We start from the raw sequence: 15,307 nt of genomic DNA, 5'->3' as shown, positions 1-15,307 counted from the left end.
TACGGGCCAAGATAACCTATTCTGAGATTTAGTGTGACTGGATATAAAAGAAACTTTAAAAGAAAACTGGAGAAAATAGACTAAGGATATTCAACAAAATGGCAGTTTAGACACTTACCTGTGGAAAGTTGGGGAGACAGGCGAGCTAACTCTAGTATCCACAAACCTTGGAGAGGTGAAAGCTGACGGCCGCAGAGCTTGAGCTTACCAGAGGTAATAGGAATAAAGTGAAATGAGGCTAAGCACATAAGGCAATGCCCAAATAATAAAGTGATGGGAATGAGGCGGTGCGAAGATAGTTTCACAGAGTAGTGCACAGGTATTGAAAATGAAAATCTCAGGATTTAGATCTCCTTTTGATGCTTCAGAAAACTGGTTTCTAAAGTTTCTCAACACTTTGAAAGCTCCAAATGACAAGCAGCAAGACTGAATCAAAGTCTAGAGTCTTTCCACGATAATCACCACCTTTTTTCTACAGTGTTGCATGCAGGTATTTATAGGGAATGGGTGTCCAAAATGAAGGGTCAGGATCTTATCAGGGGGAGACGGAAGGCTTAGATTCAAAAGGACTGATGTCTGAGAATTAAAGAGAATCAAAATGGAGGGTCGGGATTCCATTCAGAATATATGTCTTTTCTTCCCTTAATCTAAAGGTCAAGGGTCTCGCCTTACGAAATGGATCCAAAGGCGCTGAATCTGTCATCTGCTTTTGATCTGAGGGCTCCAAATCCATCCTTACAATTATAATCAATGGTGTAGATCGGGATGTATAGGGCTGCTTTAACCTTATGTCATTTTCAGACCTTCCCCTAGCGATTTCAACACTTCCTTTCGATTTTTAAGGTTTTTAGGCACCGATTCACACTCCGGTAAGGGCTTTAATCTTTTTTCGATCAATTTTCCTTTTTATTTTGTGAAAGCTGTACCAAGGGTCAGAGAGCTACGAGCCCGCCTTCCATCCATATTTCATGGACCTCGGAAGAAGGTGACGCGATTAGACCAAGCAGACGATCCAGTACAGCCATCATTCCAGTAACTGGTCCAGCTACCAGACTGAAGCGAGGAACGTCTTCAAGAAAGGAGAACCTGCTAGTTGATAAACTATCGTTAGTCCTTAGAGATACTGTAACACCCCTGTTTGCATAGCCTGGTAGATTTCACTGTTCCGGTGACCGGTGTCGGTCCGGACAATTAAGGAGATTAGAGCCACACGTAAGACAACTTGAGAAGCCATAAACACAAATAATTAGTAATGTTTAATTAGTTAACTATAAATAAGAAAAACAGAACATAAGAAGTTAAACGAGCTGAGAGTCACAGCGATGAGTGACCTCCTCGGGAACGACTGCGAAGTCGTTTTAAACTCAAATTTCGAACCGTAAAAAGTGACACTGCGGTCCTTAGGACCCTTATGAACACATTGGAAAAGAGAAAATCACGAAAAATAACTGTTAAGTCAGTCAAATAATTAGGTCAGGGAACCGAAAGAAATATGGAATTATTTGCAAACTGGGATGAACCGGCGAGGGACAATTTGGTCAATTAATCCCGAGAGCTGACTCCTGACCTAACTGTCAAATAAAATCGGAGAAAAGAAAATTTCGTAATTGAGAATTAAATTAAAGAACTAATAGAAAAAAAAAGAAAAAAAAAAGGTTGAAAAAGGTTATTACATCATGCATGACATCATGCATGATGCAATAAACCTAATATTTAAATAATTGAAAATTTGTGGATAAATCTTAATAATTAAAAGACAAAATAAAAAGAAAAAAAATTGGTTCCTTTTTTTTCATTTTCATCACTCTCATCTCCTCTCTCATCTCTCTCATTTTCTTAACCTCTTCCATTGAAGCTCACTAAAAAGCTTCTTAAACCCAAGATTTGAGCCATAAAATTTAAGAAGATTCTCCGGACAGAGACCCCCTAGGTCTGGTCAGCAGTCGAGCAGGGGTTCACATTCTGCCCGCCCCTGTGAGACTTGTGGCAAGATTCATGGGGGGGAGTGTTATTGGGCCACTGGAGCTCGCTTAATCATGTGGCAAGGGCCATATAGCTAAAGACTGTACTAGTGCTTCGAGATATAGTCCAGCTCCTACTACTGCCGAGGGATCTATTCAGAGTCCTGCTCCCAGAGGTTCACAGTCAGTTGGCAGAGGAAGAGGTAGAGGTAGAGGCACCGCTCAGTGCCAGTGGCACGATTGGTCGATCAGGCACGCTTGGTCGATCCAGACAAGGAAGTGCTTCAACCAGAATCTACACAATGAGACAGCGAGAAGAGGCTGAGACTTCTGATGTGGTAGCTGGTACATTCTCTATCTCTGATCAAGAAGTATTTGTGTTGTTTGATCCGGGTTCAACCCATTCATATGTTAGTGCTAGCATAGTTAGTTCACTTGCTATTCCATGTGTACAAATGGATTTTGAAGTGCTAGTAACTAGTCCATTAGGACAAGAGGTCCGGGTCAACAGAATCTATAGAGATTGTCCTTTGGTGATTCAAGGACATGTTTTCCTGTCAGACTTGATTGAAATGCCCTTCAGAGAGTATGATATTATCTTGGGCATGGATTGGTTAGCCAGGCATCATGCCATGATTGACTGTAGACTGAAGACAGTCACTTTTGGTCTCCCTTTGTACGGTGATGTGGTAATACACGGGGAGAGGCATTTACTGCCATCAAACATCATTTCACCAGACCGCCGTAAGAATGATCAGAAAGGGGTGTGAAGCATACTTACCACATGTGATAGACACCCAAGTGGGGAGTCCAGCACTAAGGGACATCCCTACTGTATGTGATTTTCCGGATGTATTTCCTGATGAATTGCCAGGATTACCTCCAGAAAGGGAGGTGCAGTTTGAGATTGATGTTATGCCTGGTGTGGACCCAATCTCCATAACATCATATAGAATGGCACCTGCAGAATTAAAAGAGTTAAAAGTACAGTTGCAGGAGTTGCTTGACAAGGGCTTTATCCGCCCTAGTGTGTCACCTTGGGGAGCACCAGTGTTGTTTGTAAAGAAGAAAGATGGCACTCTCCGCTTGTGTATTGATTATCGGCAGTTGAATAAGGTGACAATAAAGAACAGATATCCATTACCCCGTATTGATGACTTGTTTGATCAGTTGAGGGGTGCAGCTGTGTTCTCCAAAATTGACCTGAGATCAGGTTATTATCAGCTGAAAGTACAAGAGCAGAGTATTCCTAAAACTACCTTCAGAACCCACTATGGCCATTATGAGTTTTTGGTTATGCCATTCGGGTTAACTAATGCTCCGACTGCTTTTATGGATCTGATGAACACTGTCTTCAGACCATACCTCGACCAGTTTGTTGTGGTATTCATAGATAATATATTGGTCTATTCGAGGAATGCAGAAGAGCATGATAGACATCCGCGGATTGTACTGCAGACTTTGAGGGAGAAACAACTATATGCCAAATTGTCGAAGTGTGAATTTTGGCAGAAGGAAATATCTTTCTTGGGGCATGTAGTATCAGAAGAGGGCATTAAGGTAGATCCAAGTAAGATTGAAGCTGTCCTTAATTGGAGGCCACCCAGAAATGTCACAGAGATTCGTAGTTTTCTGGGTTTAGCTGGATACTACTGTAGATTTGTGAAGGGATTCTCCATGTTGGCATCTCCATTGACCAAGCTGCTTAGAAAAGATGTAAGATTTCAGTGGACGGACAAATGTCAGCAGAGTTTTGATGAATTGAAGAGATGTTTGACTGAAGCTCCAGTCCTGACTTTACCTACACCGGGTAAAGAATATACAGTTTACAGCGATGCTTCTCACAACGGGTTAGGTTGTGTGTTGATGCAAGATCGAAATGTCATTGCCTATGCATCACGCCAGCTAAAACCGCATGAGAGGAATTATCCAACACATGATTTGGAGCTTGTAGCAATTGTGTTTGCTCTTAAGATCTGGAGACATTATTTGTATGGGGAGAAGTGCTACATCTATACAGATCATAAGAGTTTGAAGTATTTGGGCACCCAGAAAGAGTTGAATTTAAGACAGAGGAGATGGTTAGAGTTGATAAAAGACTATGATTGTTTGATAGACTATCAGCCAGGGAAACCTAATGTTGTGGCTGACGCCTTAAGTCGCAAGACTATGGCAAGTCTATGAGTTACTCCTTTGTCCTTGGTACACGAGTTGAGATCATTGCATGCCAGCTTAGAGATTAATGATGATGGGCAGACAGCAGTTGCATGGCATGTACAGCCAGTGTTGATTGATCAGATCAGAAGGGATGCTCAAAATGATCAGAAATATCAGAAGCTGATGGAAGAAGTCTGACAGGGCAAGAAACCATAATTCTCAATCAGAGATGATGGTTTACTGCTACATTAGGGTAGAATATGTGTTCCTAATGATGTTGAATTGAGGAGGATCATTTTGAAGGAAGCACATGAGTCTCCTTTTGCCATGCACCCTGGTGACACAAAAATGTATAGAGGACTAAAGGAGCATTACTGGTGGATGGGTATGAAAAGAGATGTGGCAGAGTTTATTTCTAAATGCCTAACTTGTCAGCAAGTGAAGGCAGAGCATCAAGTACCCGCTGAGTTGTTACATCCACTACCAGTACCAGAGTGGAAATGGGAGAGAATAATGATGGATTTTGTGATGGGACTTCCGAGGACACAGAGGAGTCATGATGCAGTTTGGGTCATTGTTGACAGACTGACTAAATCTGCTCATTTTCTGCCAGTTCGGATGGACTATAGTTTAGAAAGATTGGCCAAGTTATACATCGATGAGATTTTGAGACTGCATGGAGTGCCAGTATCCATCGTGTCAGACAAAGATCCTAGGTTCACTTCTACATTTTGGGGTAGTCTTCAGAGAGCCCTAGGAACTAGATTGAACTTCAGTACTGCATTCCACCCACAGACAGATGGCCAGTCTGAGAGGGTAATTCAGATCTTGGAGGACATGCTACGGGCTTGTGTGATTGATTTTGAGGGTAGTTGGGATACACACTTGCCTTTGATTGAGTTTGCTTACAACAATAGCTACCAATCAAGCATTAGGATGCCTCCATATGAAGCTTTATATGGCAGGAAATGTAGAACCCCGTTGTGTTGGGATGACGTGGGTGAAAGAAAAATGATTGAACCTGAAATTGTTCAACAGACTGAAGAGAAAATCAGGGTGATCAGAGATCGACTTAAAACTGCATCAGACCGTCAAAAGTCCTATTTTGATTTGAAAAGAAGGGATATTGAGTATGCAGTGGGTGAAAAATTTTTCCTCAAGGTTTCTCCTTGGAAGAGGATTATGAGATTCGGCAGAAAGGGGAAACTAAGTCCTCGTTTTATCGGGCCATATGAGGTTCTGGAAAGAGTGGGTCCTTTGGCATATCGTTTGGCACTACTTACAGAGTTGGAGAAGATACATATTGTCTTCCATGTGTCAATGCTGAGGAGATATCGATTAGACCCATCTCATGTACTACCAGTAGAAGAAATTGAAGTGAATCCAGACCTCACATATGAAGAAGAACCCATAGAGATTCTGGCTTATGAGGTGAAGCAGCTACGGAACAAGCAGATACCGTTGGTGAAAGTGCTGTGGAAACATCATTCGGGCCAGGAGGCTACTTGGGAACAAGAAGAGGACATGAGGAGACAGCACCCACAGCTGTTCAGAGATTGATACCAGGTAAAATTTCGAGACGAAATTTATTTACGGGGGGAGAATTGTAACACCCCCGTTTGCATAGCCTGGTAGATTTCACTGTTCCGGTGACCGGTGTCGGTCCGGACAATTAAGGAGATTAGAGCCACACGTAAGACAACTTAAGAAGCCATAAACACAAATAATTAGTAATGTTTAATTAGTTAACTATAAATAAGAAAAACAGAACATAAGAAGTTAAACGAGCCGAGAGTCACAGCGATGAGTGACCTCCTCGGGAACGACTGCGTAGTCGTTTTAAACTCAAATTTTGAACCGTAAAAAGTGACGTTGCGGTCCTTAGGACCCTTATGGACACATTGGAAAAGAGAAAATCATGAAAAAGAACTGTTAAGTCAGTCAAATAATTAGGTCAGGGAACCGAAAGAAATATGGAATTATTTGCAAACCGGGATGAACCGACGAGGGGCAATTTGGTCAATTGATCCCGAGAGCTGACTCCTGACCTAACTGTCAAATAAAATCAAAGAAAAGAAAATTTCGTAATTGAGAATTAAATTAAAGAACTAATAGAAAAAAAAAGAAAAAAAAAGGTTGAAAAAGGTTATTACATCATGTATGACATCATGCATGATGCAATAAACCTAATATTTAAATAATTGAAAATTTGTGGATAAATCTTAATAATTAAAAGACAAAATAAAAAGAAAAAAAATTGGTTCCTTTTTTTTCATTTCCGCCACTCTCATCTCCTCTCTCATCTCTCTCATTTTCTTAACCTCTTCCATTGAAGCTCACTAAAAAGCTTCTTAAACCCAAGATTTGAGGCATAAAATTTATAAGTTTCTTAATTAAAACTTGTAGTTGAGTCTTGTTAAGAAGATTGGAAAGAGAAAAATTGAAAGAAGCTTGAAGAATCAAGAAGTTGGAAAGCTCCATTTGAGGTAAGCTCTCTTCCTTAATTTTGATTAAATTATAAGTATAGAAGTAAGATGAAAGTGGTTAGAAATACATGAAAACATGCAAAATCATGCCTATCTAGAACCCTAGGAATTTTGGCCAGCAGCAAACTAATGTTGAAATGGGTAATTTTGATACAAATAATGAAGTGGTTAAGTGTAAGTGAGGGCATGAGTACTAAAAATGCATTTAGAATTTAACAAGTGAGTAAGATATGAAAGTTAGGGTTTGGACTTAGGGTTTATGAACCAAAAATGTGAGAAATGAGTAAATGATGTCTTTGACCTAATTTTAAGTGAAAAATGGTCATTTGTAACCAAATGAGTTGTGTTGGAATGGTTGGAAATAAAGTCAAATTCGGATTGGCTATGCACCATGACCAAAAGTCAACTTTGAGGGACCAAAAATGGAATTTTACAAGTCCAATGGATATGGGACCAATTGGGGATGAAAATAGGCACTAAATGACACAATTTGCATTTAGAAACCATGCCCAAAAAGTGACTAAAACCTAGTGAACAAAGTGGCCGAAGTCGGAAAATCGTAGGCTGCCTCTGCACAAACTGACCAAATAAACAGTGTTTGTTCATTTGGTCATACCTCGAGCTAGGCAAGTCAAAATGACCTGAAATTTTACCAGAGGTTAGATGAGATATAGATCTAAAACTTTCATGAAGAACACCAACCCAAATTATGCCATTAACCCAATCAAATTACTGAGCAAATTTGGTGACCTGAATCTGCAGAACTGCAGATTGCCATATGGACAGTAAAGTTTCAATGGCTATAACTCTCTCTAGAAAACTCCGATTTAGGAGATTCTTGAACCGATTGAAACCTAAGACATAGTAGAACATTTCATATGAAGAAAATTAGACCAAATTATGGACTTAACTTGATCAAGTTACTGAATGAAGTTAGATCAACAAATCTGCAGAACCAAATTCTATAGCATGAACAGTAATAGTAATTTGCTTATAACTTGAGCTCCAAAACTCCGATTGGGGTGATCCAAAAATGAGAATACACTTAAGACAATAAGGAACATTTTATATGAAGGAAGTTTTGCCAAATTCCAACAGTAGATTGACCAATGGAACAGTGCAACTTCGGAGCACCAAAACCGAAAATTGGCAATTTTGCCAAAATGACTTAAGCTTTGAGAAAATGACCAAAACCAACAAGTTTAGTGGCCAAAATGTGGTATGTGGGTGAAGTTGGAGTTCCCATACCTATTAAGCCTTAAAAATTCAACAATTTGACTTGAATAGTATAGTGAATAGTAACCCGAAACACAAAAATTTCAAGAACGTCGAAATTAGCACGTTAGAGCTAGGTATAAGTGGAGTTAAATTTATTTTTGGATTTATGTTAAATTATGGTACTGAAACACTATAAAATTGTGTGTTTCAGTGGAAAAGAATACCGGGACAGAACCCGAGGAGCCGAGTTAAGGCCAAAAGGCGACTCATTTGAGGTTTGTGCACAACGTATACTTTTTATAATCATCTTTTACATACTGTTTTGAATAATGTGAAATATTGGATTATGGCATTCTTATATGTTTGATTTAAATTGTGAAAGTTACTGTGTATATTTGAAATGACAATGTTTAGCAAATTGTTAAGATAAGTTTTGAAACCACAGTGTCATGACCATATATTTGAACACCTCACTAGCACGATTAGTGGGGGTAATTAGTTTCGAATTTTGATTCCTTCTCTGGAGAAGTGTTGAGGTGTGCCAGTAGAAGAGGATGTGAATGGATATCCATATATTTGAGCTAGCTAGCCTTGTGATGTGATTTCTCTTTAGCCTCTGGCTATTGAGATTCTATTTGTTTCGAATGGCATGATCTAACTGTGGGTTTTATGAAATGTGTTTTGATACTTTGAAATGAACTTGGTTTGCATTTAAAATCTCACAATGCATGATTTGTACTTAATTCTCATGTTTAGTCAAATTTTTGAATAAATGTGATTTTATTTTTGCATAAAGATTATTTTAGTATGTTGTGCCCCACTGAGTCCTAGTACTCAGCGATAGCTTCTATTGCTGTCGCAGATACAGAGACTAGAGGAGCAGCAGACTGAGCTGTTGAGGTGTGAGGAGTCATCAGCTTGAAGTCTTCGGGTATAATTTATACCCTAACTGTAAATATTTCTTTTGATGTATATATTGCACATAAATGTATGAACATGTAAATGGGTCTTGAGCAGCTGTACAAAAATTTGTATGAAGTTGGTAATAAAGTTTAGTTGTATTTCTTTTGATGTAAATTTTGTAAGAATGTAGATAAATTATTTTGTCTCTAATGAAAAATGAGTACAACTATTTTATTTAATTTGAATGAAATGGATTGCTAATATTTTGATGATCATTGGATAGTGGATTTGAAATTTGAAAGTTGATAAATGTGTTGAGAAATTGATTGGGATTGAGTATGAAATTGAAGTAGTGGTTGAGAAAAAATTTTAGAAGTGCTTTTTACAAGTATTTGAAGAACAGTTTTCTCAAAATACAGAGGAAACTCTGTCAAAATTTTTATAGAATTTGCGGAAAATTAAAATAGACAAAAAATTTTTACTAGTATTTAAACTTGAATAAATGGTTTTTAATTCCTACCAAAATGCTCACCACTTCCAAAATGTAAGAAAATTGTTTTAAAATCCCTTGTAGGGTACTTAATGAGTTATCGATAGGTGACGTTCGGTAGTTCATTAAGTATTCTACGGGATCATGTTATGCCTTACGGAGGGGTAAGGTGTGACAGAGACTGATCTCCAATCCATAATCAAGAATACAATCTGCGGATTGACTCTTTTGAACTAATCAGATGCCATGGCGATCATCAGCCCGATCACTTCTTTGAAGAAGGCGATCTTATCACAGTGTGCGAGGAGCAGCTGAAGTCCAGGCTCCATTTTCCCTTAGATGGATTTTACAAGGCCGTCCTAAAATTCTACAATATCTCGGTTGCTCAAGTGCATCCGAACTCCTGGCGGACTTTAGTAGCCTTCAGAGGTCTCTACCGAGCCAAAAGACTAAAGCCCACGATTAGGATCTTTTCCTAGCTGCATAGGCTTACCTAAAGAAAGAATGATGAATTTTGGTTTTTTCAGGCAAAGCCGAACTATGGACTTTTCACTGATCTCCCTTCTTCACTGAAGAACTAGAAGGATCGATTTTTCATCCTTAGGAGCAAGGATCGAAACGACTTTGGGGGAATCCCACGCAATTAGAATTATTTAGTCTGTCAAGTCCCTAAGAAACTTACTTTGAATAAAAACGAAGATGCCATGGTGAAAGAATTAAAAACTCAGGCGGCCACCCATAAATATTCGTGGTTAGATGCGATCATGGCCGAACTAAAATGGTGGATGATGCGGCTGATCTCCCATGAAGATTACGAGCTTTAACTTTCTGACCTCGGTCCTACTACTGGTACAATCCAGATCTCTAGTCTCTCAATCTTAGCGAACTCACTGACTTCTTCTTTGTGCAGGTATGGTGGGTGATAACGCTTCCAAAGAGAGCCGCAAGCAAAAGAGGGAGGTCTCCCGAAAGGTACGAGTGATGAAAAAGGCTACTGCCACCGCTGCTCAAACACCTCGATGAGGCTTGGTAGAAGTACCGAGCTCCCCTCCTCGACCTTAGGAGCAGCTAGCCTCGGAAGTAGAGGTCGTCGTCTCTCCACCTCAGCAAATTGAATGTCCACCTCCTCCGATCTCTTTCAATGTAGAACGGGTGTCTTCTGGCCCTACTGTTAGAACGCTCTCCAGAGGAGCTCAACTCCTTATCTAATCACTGGAAAGAAACCACTCTACCCGAGGGAATCTTAGTCTATCCAAGGTCATGGGCGCTTCCATATGCTTTCAAGAAGATTGGAACCAGTTGGCTGAGGAGAGTATTGACTATATTCTAACTCAGACAATGAGTTTGGGCTTGGAGGCTATTGCAAACCAACACGTGATTAGAGAAAAAGCCCACGTCTTAAGGAAAGAGATTCTTAAGGCGGTCCAAGATTTATCAACTGCAAAGGCTCAGCTCTCCACTGCCAATGATTACATCATCAAACTGGAAGATCGGGTGAAGTATTGCGAAGAGAGGATAACTGAAGTAGAGCGAGAACTTGAAGTCTCTCAGGCTTGTCGATCTGCCGATCTCACTCATTTTTCTGAGGAACTTCAAGCAAAGAAGGAGGAGCTCCAAGAAAAGGAGGAGGAGGGCACTGCAAAAGAGGTTGGGGCATATGTGAATGCCCATAACGACCTCCTGTCCTAGCTAAAGAAGCATTATCCGTGAGGAGGACTTTTCCTGGATGGATAAGCTCATCCCAGCGGCTGAAGAGGATAGCGATGAGGAGCACGAGGGTGAGGAGGGAGAGAGGAATGTAACTGGGGTACAGGGCGGAGAAGACTCCCCTTGCTAATTGACTTGTATATATTTTTTATTTTTAAAATGAATTGAAGTCTTTGATGAGATCGAAAAGCATCCAAACTAAATTGTCTGAGTACTTAATTGATTGAATGCAGTTGAACATTAAACCTGAGAGTGACTATTAATCAAAAGATATCAAATTACTCCAAGAGATCGAAAAAATGTTACACGCGAACATGAGATTAGACGGAGCCATGACCAAATATCGAATGGAACTTTAGAATATTAGAATTACAAAGATTTGACACTGACTTTAACTTTTAAGGTCGAAACCAGTATTAGACCGGATAAAAACCTTAACTTCATTTTGAGGAATATCAGGGCAATTCGAGCGAGAAGCCCGATCATAATATTAGTCAAATGGAATTTTGTGATATTTGTACATAGAGAGGTTGGAGAACAACAGCAAGCAAGATTGGATGGTCCGGAGATCCAATATTGACTCGAACTCATCTGATAAAGACCAAGGGATCGGAAAGCAATCTAGGTTGAGCGTGAGATCAATTTGTTCCAGGTACGAGTGATTAGTAGGTTTGGAAAAGCTATTTGTGATTGGGACATTGGTCGAGAACGGTTAATAAAGTTTCAATTTTAAAAGAATCTTGCCTTCGAAGGTCGGCCAAAATATGGTGTCTACAGTCATCTAGATCACAACAGTGCATATAATCCCTTGAACTGAGATAACACAGTTATCTTGTATATAGGTGATTTGAGTTTGATACTGTTTTCATACTTGTAATATGTATGAGTATATGAGCATGTATTAGCTCCGACTAATTATATACGGAGATAGGTGTTAGTCAAGATGGGATCCATTATCCTAAGTAAATAGGGATAAAATCCAATGTCCATTTGAATTGGTTTTTATGATTTAAGTTCCTGGCTAGGAAAAGTAGACTTAGTGAAAAAAGAGTTTATAACTGGAAAGTCTCATTAATAAAAAAAATTAAAATTAAAATGAGGACATTTGATTCTAAGCATAAGAATTTGACATAAACTATGACTCTAGCTAGAATCGAGAATTTGCAATGGAGAGATTTTAGTGCATAGCATGTATGATCAACGTTCATGAATTAGGGAATAATTTATAACTAATTGGGTAGTTATGGTATATCATGCTAGATGTCAATCAAGATTTGCGAGAATTTAAATGAAAAGGGAATTTCATTTTGAGTTTGGAATAGTTTCAATAATATTAAAGAGTTAATATTATTCTCATTGCCAATAAGGAATGAGCCCAGTAAGTTACCCACATAAGAACAATATGATCAAAGCAAAATTAATTTGATTAATTAATTAAATGATTTAATTAATTAATTGAATGCGCCCTTTTGGGTTTTCACTCCTATATATTTATTTTTTTTTACACCAATCACCCGGCCATCATTTATCCCCTGCAAATCTCATAGCAAAGTATATGAGGTTACCAATATTCAAATCCTGATCTTATAATAAAGTTTTAACGAATTAATAGCGTATAAATCAAGGTATATAAGAAAAAAAAAATTAGAGTGAAGGAACAATTTTATTATGGCTTAAAAAGCAAGGTACAATTTCAAAGGAAAAGGGTACAAGAATAAATCTCACAAATTCCTTTTAGCTAACTTTGAACTCCCTTAACTGCCACCATTTCAAGTAATCCTCCGACGAACGTTCGTGTCGTGGTGACTTATTACCTCTTCTGGTCTTGGGCACCCATTTATATTTCTCTAGTTTTTGGTCCTAGGAGCGCCCTTTTAGGTTTTCACACCTAGAGGATGATCTTTTTTATTTTTTTTTTTTTTTGCTCACTTTTTTCAAGATGCCCTTTAGGGTTTTCACCCCTTACTCATTTTGCAGAAAGCGCCCCTGTGGGTTTTCACCCTCTTTCACACGTTTTGCTAGGAGTGCCCTTTTGGGTTTTCACTCCTATATTTTTTTTTAGGCATAATATCTTTTTACAGCATCTGCATTCACGGGTCTTGGGAATTCTTCCCCGTCCATATGAGTTAAGATCAGTGCACCGCCAGAAAATATCTTTTGAACCACATAAGGTCCCTCATAAGTTGGTAACCATTTGCCCCAAGGATCATTTTGATTTGGGAGGATCTTTTTGAAAACCATATCTCCCGATTAGAATTTGCACGAGCGAATGTCTTTAGTAAATGTTTTAGCCATTCTCCTTTGGTATAATTGCCCATGACACGCCGCTGTTAGTTTTTTCTCGTCTATTAGATTCAGCTGATCTAACCTCGACTGAATCCATTCTAACTTATAGATTTCCGACTCTTTTAGAATTCTTAGGGAGGGAATTTCCACCTCTATCGATAAAATAGCTTCCATTCCGTAGATCAATGAATATAGAGTTACCCCAGTCGATGTCCTTATGGAGGTCCGATAAGCATGAAGGGAGAAGGGATGCATATCATGCCAATCTTTATAAGTAACGGTCATTTTCCTGATTATTCTCTTGAGAATTTTATTAGTGGCTTCCACTGCTGCGTTCATTTGGGGACGATATGGTGATGAATTGAGATGCCGAATTTTGTACTGGTCACATAAATTTTGGATCTTTGGGCCATTCAGATTCTTAGCATTCTCAGTGACAATCTCGCTAGGAAGACCATATCAGCAGATAACATTATTCTTGAAAAATTTAAGGAATGTATTTTGCATGATATGAGCATATGACATTGCCTCAACCCATTTGGAAAAGTAGTCAATAGCCACTAAGATGAACCTGTGCCCATTGGACGCTTTGGGATTAATATGACCGATTACGTCGATGCCCCACTTTGCAAAAGGCTAAGGTGAGACAAGATTAAAAAGCTGATGAGGCGGGACATTTATCGGATTAGCATAAATTTGACATTTATGACACTTCTAAAAGTACTCAATGCAGTCTTTTTCCAAAGTAGTCTAGAAATATCCCCGTCTCATGATTTGCTTGGCCATCATATGCCCATTGGTGTGAGTAGCGTAATTCCCCTCATGAGTTTCAAAAAGGATCCTCCTTACTTCTTTTGCATCCACGCACCTTAACAATTGGCCATTAGAGCTCCTTTTGTATAAAATTTGACCACTGGGAAAGTATCCTAGTGCTAATCTCCTGATCATTCTTCTTTCATTTCTGCTTGCCCCGGGAGGGTATTCCATGGTTTTGATATAGACCTAGACGTCATGATACCAGGGTTTACCATCTGTTTCTTCTTCGATCATGAAGCGGTACGCCGGCTCACTCCTTGCTTTGATTTGTAACACTTGTGTTATCTGTCCCTCTTCCATCTGAGTCATGATAGCTAGAGTGGCTAAGGCATCGGCGAATTGGTTCTTGTCACGGTTAAGGTAAGTGAAGGAAATCTCTTCAAATTTCTTGATCAATCCTGGGAGATACTTTTGATACGGGATCAGTTTCGGGTCTTTAGTTTGCCATTCCCCTTTGACTTAGTAAATGATCAAGGCTGAATCTCTGTACACCTCTAATTTCTTGATCTTCATTTCAATGGCAGTTTGTAAACCCATCACACAGGTTTTATACTCTACAACGTTGTTGGTGCAGTTGAACCTTAGCTTGATAGCTATTGGGAAGTGTTTTCCATCTGGGGATATCAAAACTGCCCCAATCCCATTACCGGACAAATTGACTGCTCCATCAAAATACATTTCCCATACATAATTCGGTTCTTTGTTATCACTGCTGACTTCATTAATATACTCATCGGGGAATTCAAAATCCAGGGCTTCATAATCCTGGATCGGGTTTTCTGCTAGGAGATCAATCACGCTTCCTTTCACAGCCTTTCTGGTCATGTAGACAATGTCATATTGAGAAAGTATGACCTGCCATTTTGCTATCCTTCCTGGCACGAACAGACTTTCAAATACATACTTGATTGGGTCCATTATGGAGATGAGCCATGTTTTATGATTCAACATGTAGTGCTTGAGTCGATTTGCTGTCCATGCCAATGCACAACAAGTTTTCTCTAGGAATGAGTATCTCGACTCGCATTTGTTGAATTTTTTGCTTAGATAGTAAATGGCTTTTTCCTTTCTCCCTGTGTCATCGTGTTCTCCGAGCACACATCCCATCGAACTTTATTGAACTGCCATGTACAAAGTCAATGGCCTTCCCGTCACTGGAGGAACTAATATTGGCAGATTTGACAGGTACTGTTTAATCTTTTCAAAAGCCTCTTGACAAACTTGATCCCACTGGGCAGTGTTATTCTTCTTGAGTAGTTTAAAAATGGGCTTAGCTTTAGTAG

This window comes from Hevea brasiliensis, chromosome 11 (assembly GCF_030052815.1).
Source record: "Hevea brasiliensis isolate MT/VB/25A 57/8 chromosome 11, ASM3005281v1, whole genome shotgun sequence".
NCBI lineage: Eukaryota > Viridiplantae > Streptophyta > Magnoliopsida > Malpighiales > Euphorbiaceae > Hevea > Hevea brasiliensis.
Note: the sequence above shows the minus strand (reverse complement) of the source record.